We start from the raw sequence: 18,706 nt of genomic DNA, 5'->3' as shown, positions 1-18,706 counted from the left end.
GTCAGGCATCGACAATCGTACAGAAGCAGTCCCAGCATGGCTTTCCATGTAATGAGATGGAAATTGCAAGGACAGGCAACTTGTGGCTTAAGCTGGAGAGCTACAAAGTTCCAAGGTTCTGCTCGGAATGGAGACGGCTTCAGCGAGGTAGCCCAGGCAGGAAATAGTCCACCGGGTGATCCAGGGTCACTTCTGAAGGCTTCCCACCAGTACAGGGGTGGAAGCACCAACACATGTCTTCTGTGATGAGGAAGAGGAACAGGAGCAAGGCTTCACCAGGCTAATCTCTGTAGCCGATGCTCATCAGCTGCAAGGGTAAGCTGCAAGGGTCACTCTCGGGTCATCGGCTGGCTGCTCTTCTCCATAGAGGTCTTGGTTCCAACAATGATTTATCGAATACATGCCAACGTCCTTTTAATCCACGTTTCAGGCTGGGAGCAAGCACGCCAATGGAAAAGGATCTGCAGCAAACGGCACAGGGGTTGTCAAATCCTGGACAACCACTGGTCATCACAGCCGTCCAGCAACAGACTTTCGGGCACCAAAGGATGTGTACTGGGACCAGACACTCCCAGCTCCTTCCTCTGCCTCACACACAAAGCCCATTTGCCCATGAAAGCGTTCCTCGGGAAAGGGGTTACCATTAATGGCATTTCTTGAGCTCAGAAGACAGGAAGGCAGCCAAATAACAATATGGGCAAAGAACAAGCGAACAATTTGTGACAAGGCCATTTTAGGGTGCTAGCCACCTTTAGTAGCCGTTCACAGTAAATGCAAACGTGCACAAGAATAATATCAGAAAAACTGTACAAATTTCACATCTGCCACCAGCTTCTCTTAGGCACATTGTCAAAGTAACCAACACGTAATTAGTTAAAGGGTTATAGGGATACAAAGTATACTACCTGCACTTCACTTTAAGGTGATGTATGCAATTGTAACAATACACAAATTTACAGAGATACAGAGGGACTAATTCACAGAAGCATTTTATAATGGAAAACCCCCATTGGAAAATACTTGGTGAATCCGGGGCTTAGTCTCTCATTACCGAAGGTCTTGGGGACTAGTCTGTTTCGCCATTAGAAAGAGCAAAACCAGCAAGCAAAGTAAAGCAAAACAAGCAAAAAGGGGGCCCCAGACCGGTGGGAACAACCAGTCTCGACCCTGCCCTTGTGGGGCCTTCTTAGGGTCCAAACTGCTTTCAGGGTCTGTGTGCAAGACTCTTTACTTATGATCATAGGTTTACTGATTGTTTCCTATGGGCTCATAGACTTAATATTGTGACTTTTGAGGTCATTGTGTTTATAAAGCTTGTGTGTTTTAAGGAGCCTCCATTTGGGCTTCTGTGTGATAGTTGAACAATCTGTGGTCCTGTGAGACCACTTCATTTGTTTTGATATTCTTCAAATATATTTTCAATGTGTGTTTGTATATTTTGTAGTTAATTCCTTTGCAAAACTTTTTAAATGCTTTTTGAAGATATTGATTGAACGAACACATTGTCAGACAAAAGTATTTACTATATAGCATTAGATTGCGTGTTAGCATAATGACAGCACCTATTTTGTTTTAGCTCGTAAGGAGGCATTCGTCGTACAGCAGTTTGCTCTTTAGAGACAAACGTTGAGCCGGTAATTAACTGTTCATTGACACTGGAACCGCCATGCCCGGTGTTAGAGAAGTGGGGGTGGAAAGAAGTAATTTTGAAATTATTTTGAATATTTGCTGCAGTGGAAGCTGACCGCGTAGAACCGTGCTCATTCTGTTGGTTGAAATGATAGCTGTTGTTGAAGTGGGTGCACTTTGCCATTTGGACAGCTTTGAAGTGGGTGCACTTTGCCATTTGGACAGCAGAGGGCAACCTTAATGCTGAGAAATTGCATCAGCCGAGTACGTAAAAATACCTAAGCAACATATATATGTGTGAACAAGCAGCTCGATAGCCAATGTTAGGGATAATTCTCATAAAATGTGCTAATTCCCTTTACCTTAGAGACCCCTAGCAACTTTTGCTGGATTTTGAGGACTTGATTTTTTTGTACCTGGAAAGTGTGCGAGCCTTTTTTCCCACCCTCTCCTGTATTTTGATGTGCATTTTACTCTTGTGTTCTTTGATTATGGAGTTTTAGACTACTCCATAGGCGGCATATTTTCATGTGAGTCACACAGCACCCTCAGTGCAGTGACCCAGGGTTTAAACACCTTCTCTGGGATAAACTGTTTCCCAGAGAATGTAAAGTTAAATTGACTACTAGTCTTTTTAAATTCCTAGACCCAGCACACATTATCTTCCAATAGAGTGATGGAGGGGTTACCTATTATCCCCTATGTCTAGAAACTCATGTAGCAGTCAAATGCTACCGTTTATCGAAATGGCTGGTGGCAGTGGTTTTACAACAAACTACCATGATTTTTCCCGACCGTGAACACCGGTAGCTAAAAATTGCAGGAGCCATGTTTTTCAAGATGGCGTCTAAGCCCACTTTTTTTGAACAGGTCCTGGTCGTCTTTTTTCGCCATTTCTTTATGGAAAGTGCCTTCTAGAGTGTCTCTGCGTGCCAAACCAGGTTTGGTCCCTTTTGTTCCTACACCTTTGGCGGGCTGCAGGACAGAATACCGCCTCTGGTGCCCCAGTGTCTGGGGTGGGCATGAAGTGAGGGAGGAGCCCAAAACTCACTGTGCTTAGTCTCCAAGGATACCCAAATGCACTCTGGCGTGATTGGCTTGCTGACTGTCCGGCAAGGACAGCCACCCTGCTGGGTGAGTGGCAGCTAGGCTGGAATGAATGGGAGAAAACAGTTTAAAAGGCGAGTCTCTTGGCTTGGAAGGCAGAGTCGACCACTGGAACGAAATAACCGAAGACGAGCTGGAAGAGGACAACTGCTGCAACTCCTGGACCGTTGGTTTGCCCGGTGAAGCCCAGCTGCAGGCCCGAATCGACAAGTTCATCCCGCCAGAGAAGCCCCTCAATGAAGACTTCTCCCTTTGAGTTGGTGGGACCAATCAACCCATAAGCCACCTGGACACCATTCTCAGAGCTGGTTGTATTTTCCTTAGAGTGCTGCAGGAAATCAAACAGCCATAGGGGAGGACACCAGTGTGTGTGCTTGACGACAGCTACCGAATCGAACATTTTCCAGTTTGCCAGCTTTGTGGCCAGTCCCCGTGCAGAGCAGGAGTCCCAACGTCTTCCCTCTTGTCCCCACGACTGAGGCTCAGGAACAGTGAGATCTGCAGGAACTGCCAGGAACAGAAGTCACCAGCTGCATCTTTTTCTTCATTGAAAGGTACTGTGAAACGAGACCGAGTGTACTTACCTCTGGCGGTGAAAGTGCTTGAAACTTTTGCAACTCACAGGCCTAATCAGCTTGTTACCCAACATATGATGATTATTTTTACAAACTACTTCTGAGAACTTGTGCAGAGACTTTACTGTTTACTTACCAGAACCGCTTTACCCTATCCAAGAATTTAGCCCATTGACTTTGGCCTAGCCTATTGAATTGAATCTTCTGGTGAACTCCAAGTATTTGCACTGTCTAAGAATAATTGTAACCTTTCATGTTCCAATAATCTTTGCCTTTTACTCCTCTTGAAAAGTATTCTGAAATAGTATTGAAGTATATTTGTGTGTTATATAAGTGCCTCCTTAGGAATGTTTTATAACTGAAAGATAAATAAATTAATATTCATCAAAGAAACCTTGAGAGTAAGAGTTTAACACCTGTGATTGTAGACCTCTGTGTAACATCATTACTGATCACGTTGCTCTCGAGATAAGCCTGGCTGCTCCGCTCCGCAACCAAAACTGTAGTACAGACTTATACCAAAGGTTGGTTTGCCTACACCTATAGTCATAGTTGTGTGTAGTGGTCAGAGAGGGTACTGCCTACAAACTCTGCCTAAGAGTAAACTATTTTTAACTTGTCATAATTTTTTGAATTTTTTTTATTGTGTATGGTTTACAAAAAGAAACCTTTGCAGAAGAAATCCATAAATACAACTAAAAAAAACCAAGAAAGAAGGGATCATACATTACTGTTACATTGCATATTAATTTCATTACCAATATCATAAGAAAACACATACAGATCCACTAGTCATAAAGAAATGGCGTTAGCTGAAATTAAACTCTGCGATAAGCGTCCACTCACGATGGCGGAAAAAAAAAAAATAATCTGAGGGAGCTCGACGCGTGAAGGACCATGGGTACAGTGGACGTCACACTAGGGACAGTATTACTTGTAAACCCTGTCAAAGCCCCTTTTTTTCGAATTTCAAAACAACTGTAATACTCCGCATCTTCCACTAGATGTCGGCCTATCTATGCAGATTCCACAAGCCTCCGAAAATGTGTTACGGTCTATGCACCATGGAACTCTGAGAACTTAGCAAGGCTGCAGATTGTGTGAAAAGCATTCTAGTTATCTGCATATCGGTTGCCCTAAAAGTATATACAAATATTCCAGGCATAGTCCATACCACTTATCGCTTGCATGCCAAGTAGATGATGTTGCAATGTTGCTCTCCACAGAGAGTAATGTCAGCAATGCTAAAGTAGGAGCCGATCAGCATGACATTTGCCTACTCAAAATCCTTAGAGGGCAAATTAATATTTGAGTTTTATAATGGGTTAAGGGTGCTGCTTCAAAGTGCTTGTGTGACATATGCCCAACACACATCTGAGAAGCCTGCATGCTTACAATCAGTATCTGATATTTGAGCTGACAGTTGGGTTACATAGTATGGGTGGCGCTTTTGCTAAGACCATGAGTAAAGAGAAAATTCATGTGCTTGAATGTTATTCATATTATAACATATATAAAACAAGTGGATATAGGTCAAGGTCTGATAACCTTTTACAAAGCCATGGTAGACAGTCAAGGTTGTCTGGTAATATCAGAATGTGGCCTGGGGCAGAAGTTAAGGTTTACATGGGGTAGAGTTAAGTATAGAAGTCATGGGTGAGAAGGGAAGATTACTTGGTTAATGAGTTAAGGCATAACTTAGTTATACATTCTTTTCATGGAGCCACTTTTTCATGTTTGTTTTAACCTCTTGTGGGTGTATTATTTTTATTGGGTGTTTAAGGTCAAGCTTGCATAGTAGGGCAAAGTAGATCTAAACCGGGAATATCAAGACTAGTTATAATTTAGCTTCATTTTGATAGAAGCAAATATTAGGTACCTGATGTCGCTTATGCCTTATTAAATCTTTTTGATTAGATGGGAATTGCCTGTGTGCGCTGCCAAAAAACTTCTGAGTAGCACCCCGAAGGAAGCTGGGCAAGCGCACATGTGCTCAGCCTAGTGGGAACATTGATGGTGACCATTCTGTGCATTACCATGGCTGCGAGTACAGCCAGGGAGCAAAACATGCACAAAATTAGGTAGGATAAAACCACTGCTACCAGTCATTCAAGTGTGCCTGTCACTAACAAAAGAAGTTACAGGAACAGTGAGAATGAGTTGGGAGGAACATCCAGCCAAAAGAAAGTTATGAGTTGGTAAGTAACTTTCTTCGAATGGATTGTGTCCTCCCACATATTCCTAATCTTTGATAGATTCCCAAAGCAGTGAATATTTGGACGAGTAGTACCACCAATTAACCCTAATCATGGACTGTATGAAGAACGGCCTTAGAAAAAAGACCTCCTTGGGACGAGGTCGAATCTAAACAATGTTTCACAAATGTATGCATAGATGACTAGGTGGCCGCTGCACAGATTTTGCATCGGGACACCACTTTGAAGAGCTGTCGAAGTTGCCATGCCTCTAGTGGAGTGAGCTCTTAGCCCATCTGGAGGTTCTTTACCCACCAGTTCCTAACATTCTCCAATTGCCATAATTATCCATCTGGATAAAGTCTGTTGTGTTTCTGCCAGGCCCAATTTGTGGTCGGCATAGCCAATGAAAAGTTGGTCACTGTCGAAACTTGCCAGTCTAGAAATATAAAAGCTGAGAGCCCTTTTTGGGTCCAGCCTGTGAAGCCTTTCTTCCTCCTTACCTGCATGACGGGGAGGATAGAAAGATGGATATGTGATTTTTTGAGACAAATGAAAGTCAGACTACCTTGCATAGGAATGAAGGTTTGAATTTGAGTATTACTTTATCTTTATGGAAAATGGTGTGAGGAGGCTTACAAGAGAGCCTCAACTACCTCACCCTGCGGTCTAATGTAATAGCCACTAGTAGGACTGTTTTCAATGTGAGAAGCCTTAGCGGACAAGAATACAAAGGCTCGAAAGGAATGCATGTAAGGAATTTTAATACTAAATTTAGATCCCAAACAGGGACATGGAATGGGACTGGGGGTAAACGTTAGTGAGACCCTTCAGAAATTGTACAATCAATGGTATCTTGAAATAAGATACTTCTTCAGAGGAGTGCTTGAAGATAGAAAGCGCTGCTAGGTATCCTTTTATTGTACCAATCTTAAGTCCCTGATTGGGTAATTGTAATAGGAAAGAAAGCACCATAGGTGTGCCACATAGGAATGGATCCACATTCTTATCCATGCACCTGTTACTGAACTTAGTCCAACAACACTGGTACAAGGATTTTGTTGCTGGCCTTCAGGCTAAAAGCAAAATCTCCATTACGGTGTCCGTGAGGTCCCAATCCTTATATCTAAGCCTCTCAGAAACCATGCATGAAGGCTAAGTGTCTTGACCTCTGGATGGAGAACCCGACCGAGATCTTGCGAGAGAAGATCCTCTCTTAGTGGAAGATGTATTGGAGGGCAGATGGACATGTCCAGAAGGTCCGGGTACCACGTCCTACAGGCCCAATGCGGAGCAATTAGGATCATTGATCTCCCAAACTTTCTCAACCTTCTGATCATGTGAGGAATGATGGGGACTGGAGGAAATGCGTACTGGAGCAGAAATTCCCAGTCCACTATGAATCTGTCCACTAGAGCTCCTCTGAGGCAATTCCCTTGAGCAATACTGTACTGTTCACCTTGGTCGCAAACAGATCTACTTCAGGGGTTCCCCAGAGGGTGATCTCTTGAAGGACTTCCTGAGTTAGTTCACACTCGTGGGAAAATGCTCTGCCTGCACAGAGCGTCCACTGCCACGTTCTTCTCTCCAGCTAGGTGAGCTGCCGATAGAGATTCCTTCTTGTACTGCCCAGAACTAGAGCTGCATTGCCTCTCTGCACAGTGGTAGTGACCCAACACCTCTTTTGATGAGGTAGTACATGATCACTGTGTTGTCCGTCATTATCAGGACATTCTTTCCCCGTACAGAGGGCAGAAGGCCTTCAGCACTAATCGTATTGCCCTCAGTTCCAAAAGTTGATGTGTAGTTTGGACTCCGATGGAGACCAACGACTGCCGATTGTCAGATCGCTGGTGTGGATTCCCCGTCCCGTGAGTGAGGCATCTGTCACCATCGTTATTTCCGGCCATGGTTACCAAAAAGATTATCCCTTGAGAATATTGTCCTTGCAAGCCCACCATAGAAGGTCTTGAGCCACTCTGCTCGGAACTTGCAGACGATGTGACATATTCCCTGAAAATTGGGACCACTGAGTCCTGAGGGCCCATTGAAGGGATCTCATTCACAATCTGGCCTCCGGCAACAGAAAAATGCAGTGTGCCATGAGGCCAAGCAACCTCAGAAAATCAAAGGCCGGCAGATGCTGGGCATCCTGGAACTTTGTTACAATCTGCAGAATGTGTTGAGCTCTCACGTAGGGAGGTGAGGCTTTCCCTGAGGAAGTATCCAGGACTGCTCTGATGAATTGGAGTCTTTGGAATGGCATATGAGACTTCTTGTAATTGAGGGAGAATCCCAATCTGTGTAGGAAGTGGCAGGTAATCCTCAGATGTTCGTGGGCCTATTCGGGTGAACGAGCCCTGTTCAACCAATCGTCCAGGTTGGGGTAGACATGAATCCCCCCCCCCATCCCCCTCTCTCCGGAGACTTGCTGCCACTACTGCCATTATTTTGGTGAAAACACTCGGGGCGGACATCCACTCGAATGGTAGAACTCAAAATTGACAATGAGTACTACCAACCACGAACCTCTGGTACTTTGTGCTTGAAATGGATTGGCACATGAAAGTAAGCATCCTGAAGGTCCAAAGATACCAACCAGTCTTGGAGTTGGAGAGCCTGAAGGATCTGAGAAAGGGTTACCATCTTGAACTTGTCCTTCCTGAGGAATTTGTTCAAGATGGGCCTCAATCCTCCATCCTTCTTGGGCATGAGAAAGTAGGGGGAATACCAAACATTGCTCCTCTCCGCTGTAGATACATGTCTATTGCACCTTTCTCTAGCAGGGTCAAAAGTTCCTGCACAATGAGCGGATCTGGAATTTTGACAGTTGTATCCCGGTGGATGATCCTGAGGCCTTTTCTGAAAAGGAAAGCAGTAACCCTGGTGTTAGGCGAGATTGTATGCAGTACCCTTAGGGTGCACTACAACAACCCTGACCTCCTGGCAGTAGTAAACCAACCTTTGGTACAAGTCTGTACTACGCCAGTTGGTAGTGTGGACGAGTAGCCAGGCTGATCTCAAGAGGGGTCAACTTGAGCTGTAGGGGAGTTGCACAGAGTTTCACAGCGACAAGTATCCAAGACAAACACTTACACACAGAGTTTCTTGATAAAACAAGTTATTTACCAGTCAGTTAATATAAGCCTTCTTCAGAAGGGAGCACTGTAAAACACCACACAAATATACTTCAAAATGATACACTCTTAAATTCAGAATCAGTAAATAACCATTTAGGATGGCATACAGCAGAGACCTACACCCACAGGTGACTTCAATTGCTAGGGTGCTGTTGACATTAATGTATTACTGTTGGCATTCAGAATTAGTTAAGAGCAAGCAAAAAGGGAAAAGATTACTAGAGCAAACAAGATACCACAAATATTTCTTAAGTAGGCAAATACTTTCAAATCCCCCAATTAGATTCATTCAGTTAAAACAGGCTAAGCCAAAGTCATTAGGCAAGAGTCTATATGGGCTGAAGGCAGCACTTCTTGAGAGTTAAGCAGAAAAGTCTGTGCACAATGTCTCAGAAGTCTTTGAAGAAAAAAGATAATCAATGTAGTGCCACAAGCTGTCAGACTTGTGAGTAGTAGAAGATGCAAGCAACTCTACAGCAAGGAGGTAATTTCTCTTAGACTTTGTACAGTACCTTTAAAATGAAGATAAGATGCAGATTACTTGTTCCTGTGCAGCTCTCACTGCTCCTGGGCCTCAGTCGTCGGGACAAGAGGGAGGACATCGGGGGGACTCCTGCACCGCACTGGGATGGTCAAAACGTGCAACCGTCAAACTTCACTTTCAGTGGCTGTTCAGTGTTTCAGCTCCTCGCGTCTACCGCAAATAGCAACACTGCGGTTCCTGGCTGTCGAGATGGACTTTCCTTGCTTCTGGGGTCCCGCACTGCGTTGAGGGGGCTCAGGCTCGGTCAGTCCTGCTTCCTGGGAGTCCAGAGGATCTTCCTGGAGCTCTTGGCCACCTTAAATGCAACGCACACAAACTGGTGTTCCTCTCCCTGGCTCTACGGTTTCCAGCAGCAACTCTGTGGAAATTTAACCAGCTCCGAGATGGATGTCCAGGTGGCTTACTTTGGAGTGGATTGGTCCCACCAACTCAAGGGGAGAAGTCGCCCTTGCAGGGGCTTCACTGTCGAGGCGAACTTGGCGTTTCGGCACTGCAGTAGGGCTTCACCGGGCAAACAAACTTTTCAGGAGATGCAGCAGGCGTCCTCTTCAAGTTCTTCAGTTCCTTCGTCCATTGGTCGACTCTGCCTGCCAAGCCAAAAGACTCGCCTTTTATACAGTTCTCTCCCTTTCATTCCAACCTAGCTGTCAATCAGCCAGCAGGGGGGCTGTCAGCCTGCCAATCATCACAGAAAGCATTTGGGTCTCACAGGAAACTAAGCACAGGGAGTTTCTAGCACCTCCTTCACTTCCTGCCTACCCCAGACACCCTGGAGCCAGAGGCGGGTTTCACTCGTGAATCCCACCAAAGGCAAAACCGAGAAGGGGACCAAAACTGGTTTGGCGCTTAGAGTAAATCTCAAGAAGGACTTTTCCACAAAGAAATGGTGAAAAGACGACCAGGGCCATTTTCACTAAAATGGCACCTTTGGGTGTTTTAATGCAGTTGCGAACACAGCCCACGGTAAATGCACACTACAGTAGTAAAAAGGAAACCACTGCCGCCAGCCATTCAGTGAGGAAAGGGTAACACAAAAATGTTACATGAGAAGCTAGACAAAGGGGATACTAAGTAACCCCTCCAGCACCCTATTGTAAGATAGTGTGTGCTGGGTCTAGAAAGTTATAAATTTAAGTAAAGTCAATTTCACTTTACTGCTCTGGGAAACGGTAGTTTATCCCAGAGAAGGTATTCAAACCTTTGGGAAATCTGAAAGACTTCCCTGTGCCACTGCACTGAAGGTGCTGGGTGACAATGTAAAAGATGCCGCCTATGGAGTTTGTCAGACTCCACAACCAAAAGAAACAGTGTACAAAATCACATTAAAATACTTGAGTGGGAAAAAGGATCTCTCTTCAGGTTAAGAAAAATCAGGTCCTCAAAATCCAGCAAAGTTACTGGGGGTCTCTAAGGTGGAGGGAAATGGCACACTTCTGAGAATTCTTCTTAACAATGTCCCACCATTCGTTCAGATGCTGAGAGATTCTGCCTCCCACAAGACCCTGGTGGATCAAGATCTTAGAGTGGCTTAGAGACGGCTGCAGAAGCGGCTGAGGGGACAGTTGCTGCTGCTGGGGCTGACCTACCACCCTTTCCTCGTCCACCACGAGGGAATCTTTTTTGTCCTCTTCCCCTTCCAAATGAGGAATGGAAACGAAAAGGACGACGCCTCCAGGAAGATGAGCCTGAGTAGGAGTGTTGCTGAGTGTGTCGTATGGAGGCGCTAAGTGACTTAGCCGCCACCTTAGAGGTCTGTAGCTTCTCTAGACACTCAACCTTGCTGCCGAACAACCTCAAGATATCAAAGGGCATATTGAGTAGCCTGGCCTGCACATCCAGTGCAAAGCCCGACTTTCTCAGCCACGCAAACCTGTGTAGCACAGTGCTAGAAGCCATGGACCGGCTGATGCTGTCAGCAGTGTCCAGGCCTGTCTGGAGACAGACCCCCATTGCCTCCTTTCCATCCTTCACAATAGCCAGGAAGCCGTCTCGTTCCTCACCTCCAGAACGTATGAGCAGCCATGCCAACAGCCCCACAGGGTGTTGGTAAACCTCAAAAGGGTACAAGTAATATTGGTTGATTTTAAAGCCATACTGCTTGAAGAAAAAATCTTGCAAGCCCAGGCCTCAATCCTGTTATCCGTATCCAGGGGAATAGAGGGATAAGCAGACTGTGCGGTGGATGTAGCTGCTTGGACCACTAAGCTTTCAGGGGTAGGGTGCTTAAATAGTCTGGATTAGAGGATGAAGGTCTATATTTTCTGGGATACATTTTTTGTTTATCGCAGATTCTGGAGTTTCCCAGTTGGATATGACATTCCTTTGAAGGGCTGTATGAAAAGGCAGTACTGGATCCTTCGAGGACCCTGGCTCAGAATATCTGTCATGTCATCTTGCTCGTAGGTAGGAAAATTCCTGCTCCAGCCCATGAACTCCATAAGCTTTTTCATAATATTCCTGGATGCTGAATCAGCGTGATCAGCTGTGTCAGGTTTGTCAAACTCCAGTTCAGGCGAAGTGTCTATGCCACTAGCTGACTGGAGGCAGTCAAAGATCAGACATCTTCAATTCTGGGTCAACCAGCTCCTCAGGAGCGTTCTTTGTTCCATATTTCAACCCAAATGGGGAAGAAACCTCCTCAGAGGATTGCTCCTCCTCATAAATAGAAGTAATAGATTTGAAAGTCTTTCCTTGGCAAATGGGTATACACCTTACTCGTGGGTTGAGGCCATGACGGCATCGGCATTGTTTTCGCCAATGGCGTCGATGATGATACAGGAACTGACGCGGTATTCGACAGGCGTTGATGTTGCAGACGCTGGATTCTATAAAGTCGAAGGTGCCTTGGACAAAGATGTCGCCGAGAATGGTGTCAACGAAACCTTCAAAACTGGTGTCGAAGGTTTGGAACACAATGTCATTTTGTCCGGCATTGCCTTCGGTTTATGCACCAATAGGCTTGTCAACTTGCTCTTTTTCTGAGGTATCAGAGAAGGTTCTCTAGACGGTACCCTCAAAGATTTCTCACCAGATTAAGAGTGTTAGTAGTCTGACCTTCCTCGGTCATCCGAAGGATGAGCTGGGGCATGGTCTTTGCGTGACCTTTGAGGGGGTCAGGGCCTCATTCTCAAAGATTTGCATCATTGAGACTCTGAAAGCCTCCCATTTTCTTGGGGAATCATGTTTAGTTGGATAAGTCATAACCCTTGTAGAGTCATAAGACAAAGACGAAAGGAGGAGATCAGTGAAGTCTCTTCTTCGAAGAAGATTTTCTCAACCGACTCCTCCATTGAGACTTCGACTTAAGCCGGGGCGAGTCCCTAGACTCCCCGGAGTCTTCATTCCTCTTCAAAGAAGCCTTCAACGTTTCCCTCCCCACTGCCAATTTACCTTTTCCTGCCATGGCCTGACAAGACATGCAATCATCGGTCCGAAAGTTCGGGACTCAGGCCCCACAGGCAGACGTGATGGAGATCAGTGTTGGACATTTTCTTCCCGCAATCCTGGCATTTTTTGAAGCCAGTTCTTGGGGGTGGGGGGGGGGGGTCGAAAGATTAGAAGATAAAGACACCTTGACGAAAACTGAATCGCTGTTTAACACACTCGAAGCGAAAGCCTTCGGAAAAACTGAAAACCAACAGGAGCGGCTCGAGCTATTTATACTATGGATGACTGTGATGCTCTACAGCAGCCCTCAAGGGACAGAGGCCATGACATTGAGCACAGCACCCTCTGGTGTGGACATTTTGTTTCCGAAGCAGCAAAGCTGACGATACGAATATCAAAGATGAGGAATACGTGGGATGACACAACCCATTCGAAAGAGGATACAGTGTAACCCCCTCAGCACTCCACATAAGGTGGGGTGTGCTCATCTCACAATTTAAAAGTTAGTAAGGATACTAAATATCCTGCAGCCCTTGGGTAAAAGATAGGGTAAAGGGATGATTGAGTGAGGAAAAGTTCCCACTCTGAGGAAGAAGATTATGCATACATTCCGTCTCCCAGAGCACTTACCCTCCAGGCCCCCTTAGCACTTAACGAGCCCCTAGCCTCCCCTCCTGCATCCCCCCACCCTGACCTGCCCCTCTCCCCCCTACACTTCCTGCTTGCTGCACTTGCACAATCCGAATGTTACAAGGCCTAATAGGACTGAATATTGTGGTTTATCCTCCCATGTTCCCCCCTCCCCCTTTTAGTCTTGTGACATCTGGAAACACTTCCTACTGTATAGGCGACATACAAATGCTCAATAAATAAAATTAAAATCTACCCTAACAATCCTTTTCGGGGACAAGTAAAAAGATTGAATTATTTATTTGCTTTACCTCTAGAAGTGGAAACCACTCTATTGCATCCTTATGTAGTAGTTTTATCTCTTCTAGTAGAATGAGGTGATGCTCCTGAGACATTCTCCTTGATCTTGGAGGATGATGGCAAGGTTTTTCTAGGAATACTATTGAATATCCCTTTGCCACTTTGGTCAACACCCACTGGTCTGATGTTATGCCCGCCCATGCATAGACGAAAACAGTTAGGCAAACCTAACGGGGAAGCATGGGAGGAGACCTGGACTGGAACGTGTTTTCTTGAAGGAGGGAGCAGAGTATCTAAAGGCTGTAATTCTCCCCGCCCTTTACCTTTTAAAACCCGTGTTGGCTAGTTTAAAAAGAGGAAGAATGTCCTTGAGGAGTGTACCACGAGGATGAAGTGGACCCAAAACCAGACTGAGGCTCTTGTGAAGCCTTGGCTCCGAAATGAACACCGAGTATTGAAGATGTGCCTGTGAATAAAAGGTTTGTTGGAGACTTGTCCTAGTGTTAAATGTTTCATATTTTTTGTTTGTGAGCTCCAAACCATCATCTACAGCTTTCCCAAAGAGGACGAAGTCTTCCATGGGTACGTTTATAAGTGTTCCGAGTTTCATGGTTAAAACCCCAAATTACGAAGCCACGAAAAGCGCTAAGATGCCCTTGTATGTCTCTGCTGAATCAAGGGTATTTTTCAAAATGTTTTGTGCCACCCGTTTTCCTTCATTTGTAATTTTAAGTAACAGACTTAATTGGCTCAGGGACTAAGTCAAGATGTTTTTGTACTAGATCCCACTGAGCAGTATTGTAAATGGCAAGCAGTATAGAGTTGTTAGCTATACAAGTAGAGTAAGCCCCAGAAGTGGTTACCCTTTTACCTAGAGCATATAGTTTCTTGCACTGTCTGGCAGTTCTTCAGCGTTGGACAATGGAACGCCTGCCCTTTTCCTTGTTGTGGTGACAAGAGAATCTGACTTCACATGGCCCCTAATGTAGAGTGGGTCAGATGGTGCAGGTTTAAGGACTATCGCAACTCTTGGGGGTTCACTGGCCATTTAAGGGCAGGTGAAAATAATGACCGTGCAATTCTATTTTTTCAACTTTGTTTTTATTGGCATTTTCATAAGCTAACAAAACACCACATGTAACGAATACCCCAACTCCCCCTCTCCCCTGGCCCCTCCCCAACCCGAGATTCGAGAGTAGTCCAGTGCTGCAGCGCTTCTCCAAAAATTGTCTAACCTGCCCCCATCCCCTTTACCAAGCCCCCATCGGTTGGGCTGAACTAACTTGTCATGCCTCTGCTTCATCAGGGGCGTCTATTATGCCCAAGAGTCGCATGCTCCGCATGCACCACCGCTGCATTGTACCATCCACCAGGTATGAGAGTTGCGAGTCTCAGTCCGACCTGAACCTCAGGTAGTCTCCCTGTATTGATTAAGTAAGCCAATCCAGCGCCAACAATGACCAAATCTTTGACACCCACTCATGATCCTGCGGCGGGTCCTTCGCTTTCCATCCGCGAGCTAGGACCATAGTAGCAGCCATCATTATTGCGTAAAGCTTGCGGTCCGCCTTAGTCTTAATTGATGCTAGAGTCCCCACCAAGCCCAGTATTGCCAGACCTTTGCCCCCCCCCCCCATAATTAAGTCCCAATACTTGTTTAAGTGCGTCCCAGATCCCCACCCCATAATTCTCAAGTTTTGGGCACTCCCACCATATGTGCTCCCAAGTACCCACTGCACCACATTCTCTCCAGCAAAGATGGGATACATTTTGTGAAGTTTGGAGGGGGGGTCACGTGTCACTGGATGAGCAGCTTCATCCACATCTCCCTTATTTGCAGGGATCTTGTTAGCTTTGGCATTTGCTTCCATAACCAACTCAAGTCGCCTTCAATAGCAGACCCGGTAGCTAGTTCCCAATTCTTCACAGACTCGCAGGGGAGGGTCCTCTCCTGCTTTCATGTGCTTATATATGGCTGTGATCAGATGCTTGTCCCCAGATTCTCTGCTGAGATATCTTTCAAAGGGAGTTCATTGTCGAGTTGCGGCTTGCTTTAGGGTGGGATGGTGAGCCAATGTCTAAGCTGGCAGTAGCGGTACCTTTCCTTTTCATCCGGCGCAAAGTCCGTCTTACAATGTTCCAACTGCTTGACCTGAACCCCCCCCCCCCTCGAACATCTCCCGTACCATCCTGCACCCCCCTTGATGCCAGTGTTGAAAAGCAGATGTGTTATGCCCAGAAGCGAATTGCAGGTTATTAAATAGGGGGGTAAAGGGCGATGGATGCAACGTTAGATGGGCTTGTTGCACCGCCTCATCTCAGGTACAGGCTACCAGGGCTAGAATTGCACTACTGTACATACGCAAAGGCCTGTCCTGTTTCGGCTTCCACAAGATCCCTTCAAGGTCCTCCCCCAGGACCGCCCTGTCCATGGGCCTCCATACTTTCCCCCAGTTTCTCTTTGCCAATCCCGGGGCACCTTCAGCTGAGCCGCCCTATAGTACCCCCTAAAGTCAGGTGATCAAATGCCTCCCCATGTCAGTGGAAGCTCTCATCAACCTGGCCGCTATCCTTGGGGACTCATTGACCCACACAAACCTGCTAGTAATTTTGTTCAGTGACCTGAAAAAGGCTGGGGGAACATGCACCGGCAAGGCAGCAAAGTGATACAAGAGCTTTGGGAGTATGGTCATTTTTTAAAGGTGTTGATACGACATAACCAAGAAATTGCTAGGGGTCGCAAATCTATCATCTTACTCTTTAACTTCTCCAGCAGGGGTGGATAGTTCGCCTGATACAGATGTTCCACATTTGTCGTCAATTTTACTCCCAGGTAAGTGAGAGAGTGCTCCATCCATCTATAGGAAGAGGTGCGCTTCAAGGAGTGGACTTCTGGCGTTGGGATTGTGAGGTTGAGAATTTATTTTAGAGGCGTTTATTTTCAGGCCTGCCACGCTACCAAAGTGAGCCAATTCAGCTTCCACTGCAGGAATCGCAGTGTTCGGGAGGGTCAATGAGTATCATATCAGCGAAGGCTGCAATTTTGTGCGCTTCCCCTGCAAAGGGAATGCCGGTTATGAGCGGGTTGGAACGCACCACCTCGAGGAATGTTTCCAAATGGAGGGCATACAATATCGGGGACAGTGGGCATCCCAGCTTAGTGCCCCTCTCGACTAGCACTGGTTCTGACAGTTGTCCGGTAATTGGCTCTAATCCCATCCATAAATTTGGGGCCAAAACCCATCCTGACCATGGTTGCAAAGAGGAATCGCCCACTCCACCCGATCAAACGCCTTCTCTGCGTCAATTGCCATCAGTAGAGCGGGTATTCCTTTCTTGTGGGCCTTCTCTATTAAGTGGGCCAGCCTTCTAACTTTGTCCGTGGTTGGTCTGCCTCTGACAAATTCCGACTGATCTGGAAGGACTAGGTTCGGGACCAAATGATCTAATCTTTTTGCTAGGATCTTGGCCTATATTTTACAGTCAACATTGATTAAAGCTATGGGGCGGTAGGAGGTGCACTTGGTTGGATCCTTGCCCTTTTTAGGAATGAAAACTTTCACTCCTCCATTGTTCCCGTGATTGCGCAAACCCACCCTATTTGTTCAAGAGCTTGGTTAGGATGGGGATGAGAATTTCCTTATGCAGTTTGTAGAATTCCGCCACATAGCCATCCGGGCCCAGCGACTTAAGATTAGGCAGAGCTCTGATTGTGTCCCTAACCTCCTCCTCTGTAATATCCCTTTCCAGTGTTTCCATCTCTTCTTGGGTTATGCGGGGCAATTTAACCCTATCTAGATACTTTAGTTGGGAGGACTGGGCCGGGGTGCAGGACGCATACAGAGCATAATAGAATCAGGTAAAGTCCCTTAAGATGTCCTCATTTTTAGTGCTGGTGCTCCCTCCCTCCACCTTAATTTTCTATATCGTCTTCTCCTTCTGGTCCTTTCTAAGCATTCTCGAGAGCAGTCGGTTTGCCTTATTAACTTTAATATAATATTTCTGCCTGAGACATAATAGGCTTTGTTCAGCAGCTCGAGCCTGGATCAGGTCCGGCCCGAATCACCCTATACTCCCTTTTGGAATCAAGGGTCCGATTTATTCCTATTTTTGAGGATACCCCCTTGAGTGCTTCCTCCAGGCGTGCCTCCTTTATTCTCAATTCTCTGTCCCTTCTTGCTTTAAGATCTATTATCGCTCCTCTCAGGGTCGCCTTAAAGGCGCCCCACCTAACCTGGGATGTCGTGTCCTCTACTGGGTTCTCCAAAAAGAAGCAACTATTTCCTCTTCGATCTCTCGGACCAGAACTTGATCTTTAAAGAGGGCGGTCGGATAGCGCCATTTCCACAGTCCCGGGGTGTTAGGCAGAATCCTGTGCAGTGCCCTTAGGGACCACTACACACAATTAAGACTACAAGTGGTAATACAAGCTCACCTTTGGTACAAGCCTGTACTACACTGTTAAAGTGGTAGCAGTAGCGGAGCAGCCAGACTTATCTCAAGAGTAAATAAGCAGTAGCAGAGATTACACAAAGGACACAATTACTGTGACTCAAGCAAACACTGACTCAAGGTTTCAGGTAAAAAAATTACAAGTACATTTATTTTAAACCATCTGTTAGAAAATACTTCACTTCGATAAATTTGAAACCACACGTAAAATACACTACACAACCAATTCCACTTGGTTCAGTAAATTCAAGTTAAGTACATTAGGATTTGACAGACCGGTGTTGCGATACCAACGCGTACCCGCGGATATAATGCTCACGAAGTTAAAGCAACTTTGTACTTAAGAATTTCAAACAAGGGAAAAGTGTATAAAAATCAAAAGGCAATACTTTTTCCAAGAAAAGGAGACTCGAGGACTTATTCAAAGGTACAGATTAAAGACAATAGGCCTGCACCAGTGTCAATGGAGCAGATGCTCAGTTGCCGAGGATCACACGTTGAACAGTTCGAGATTCGAGATGCCAAGTGTTCGTAAAGATTGTCAAATGGAAAGAAAAGTTATAAGGAGGGAAGAAAGAACAAATCTTCGTGGAGGAAAAGGGTTCACCCAGATTCCGGCTGGTCAGACGGAGAGAATGACCAAGTGTGCACAGTACCTTATTCCGTTGGAGAAAAGCGGATGCCACGGCAGTTGTTCCTGGTAGTTCCAGCAGACTCACGGTTTCTGCGGCTTCAGTCGTGGGGACA

At 45.9% G+C, this 18,706-nt stretch overlaps 1 protein-coding gene across 2 annotated transcripts in view; it reads right to left on the bottom strand.

Annotated features, from left to right (window-relative positions):
• The window catches only part of MTREX (Mtr4 exosome RNA helicase), a 1,095,475-nt gene that overhangs the window by 450,311 nt on the left and 626,458 nt on the right, over positions 1-18,706 (bottom strand). The gene's annotated exons all lie outside the window — the stretch shown is intronic.

This window comes from Ambystoma mexicanum, chromosome 6p (genome assembly GCF_040938575.1).
Source record: "Ambystoma mexicanum isolate Mex_15411 chromosome 6p, UKY_AmexF1_1, whole genome shotgun sequence".
NCBI lineage: Eukaryota > Metazoa > Chordata > Amphibia > Caudata > Ambystomatidae > Ambystoma > Ambystoma mexicanum.
This window is presented reverse-complemented; position numbering and strand designations above follow the sequence as displayed.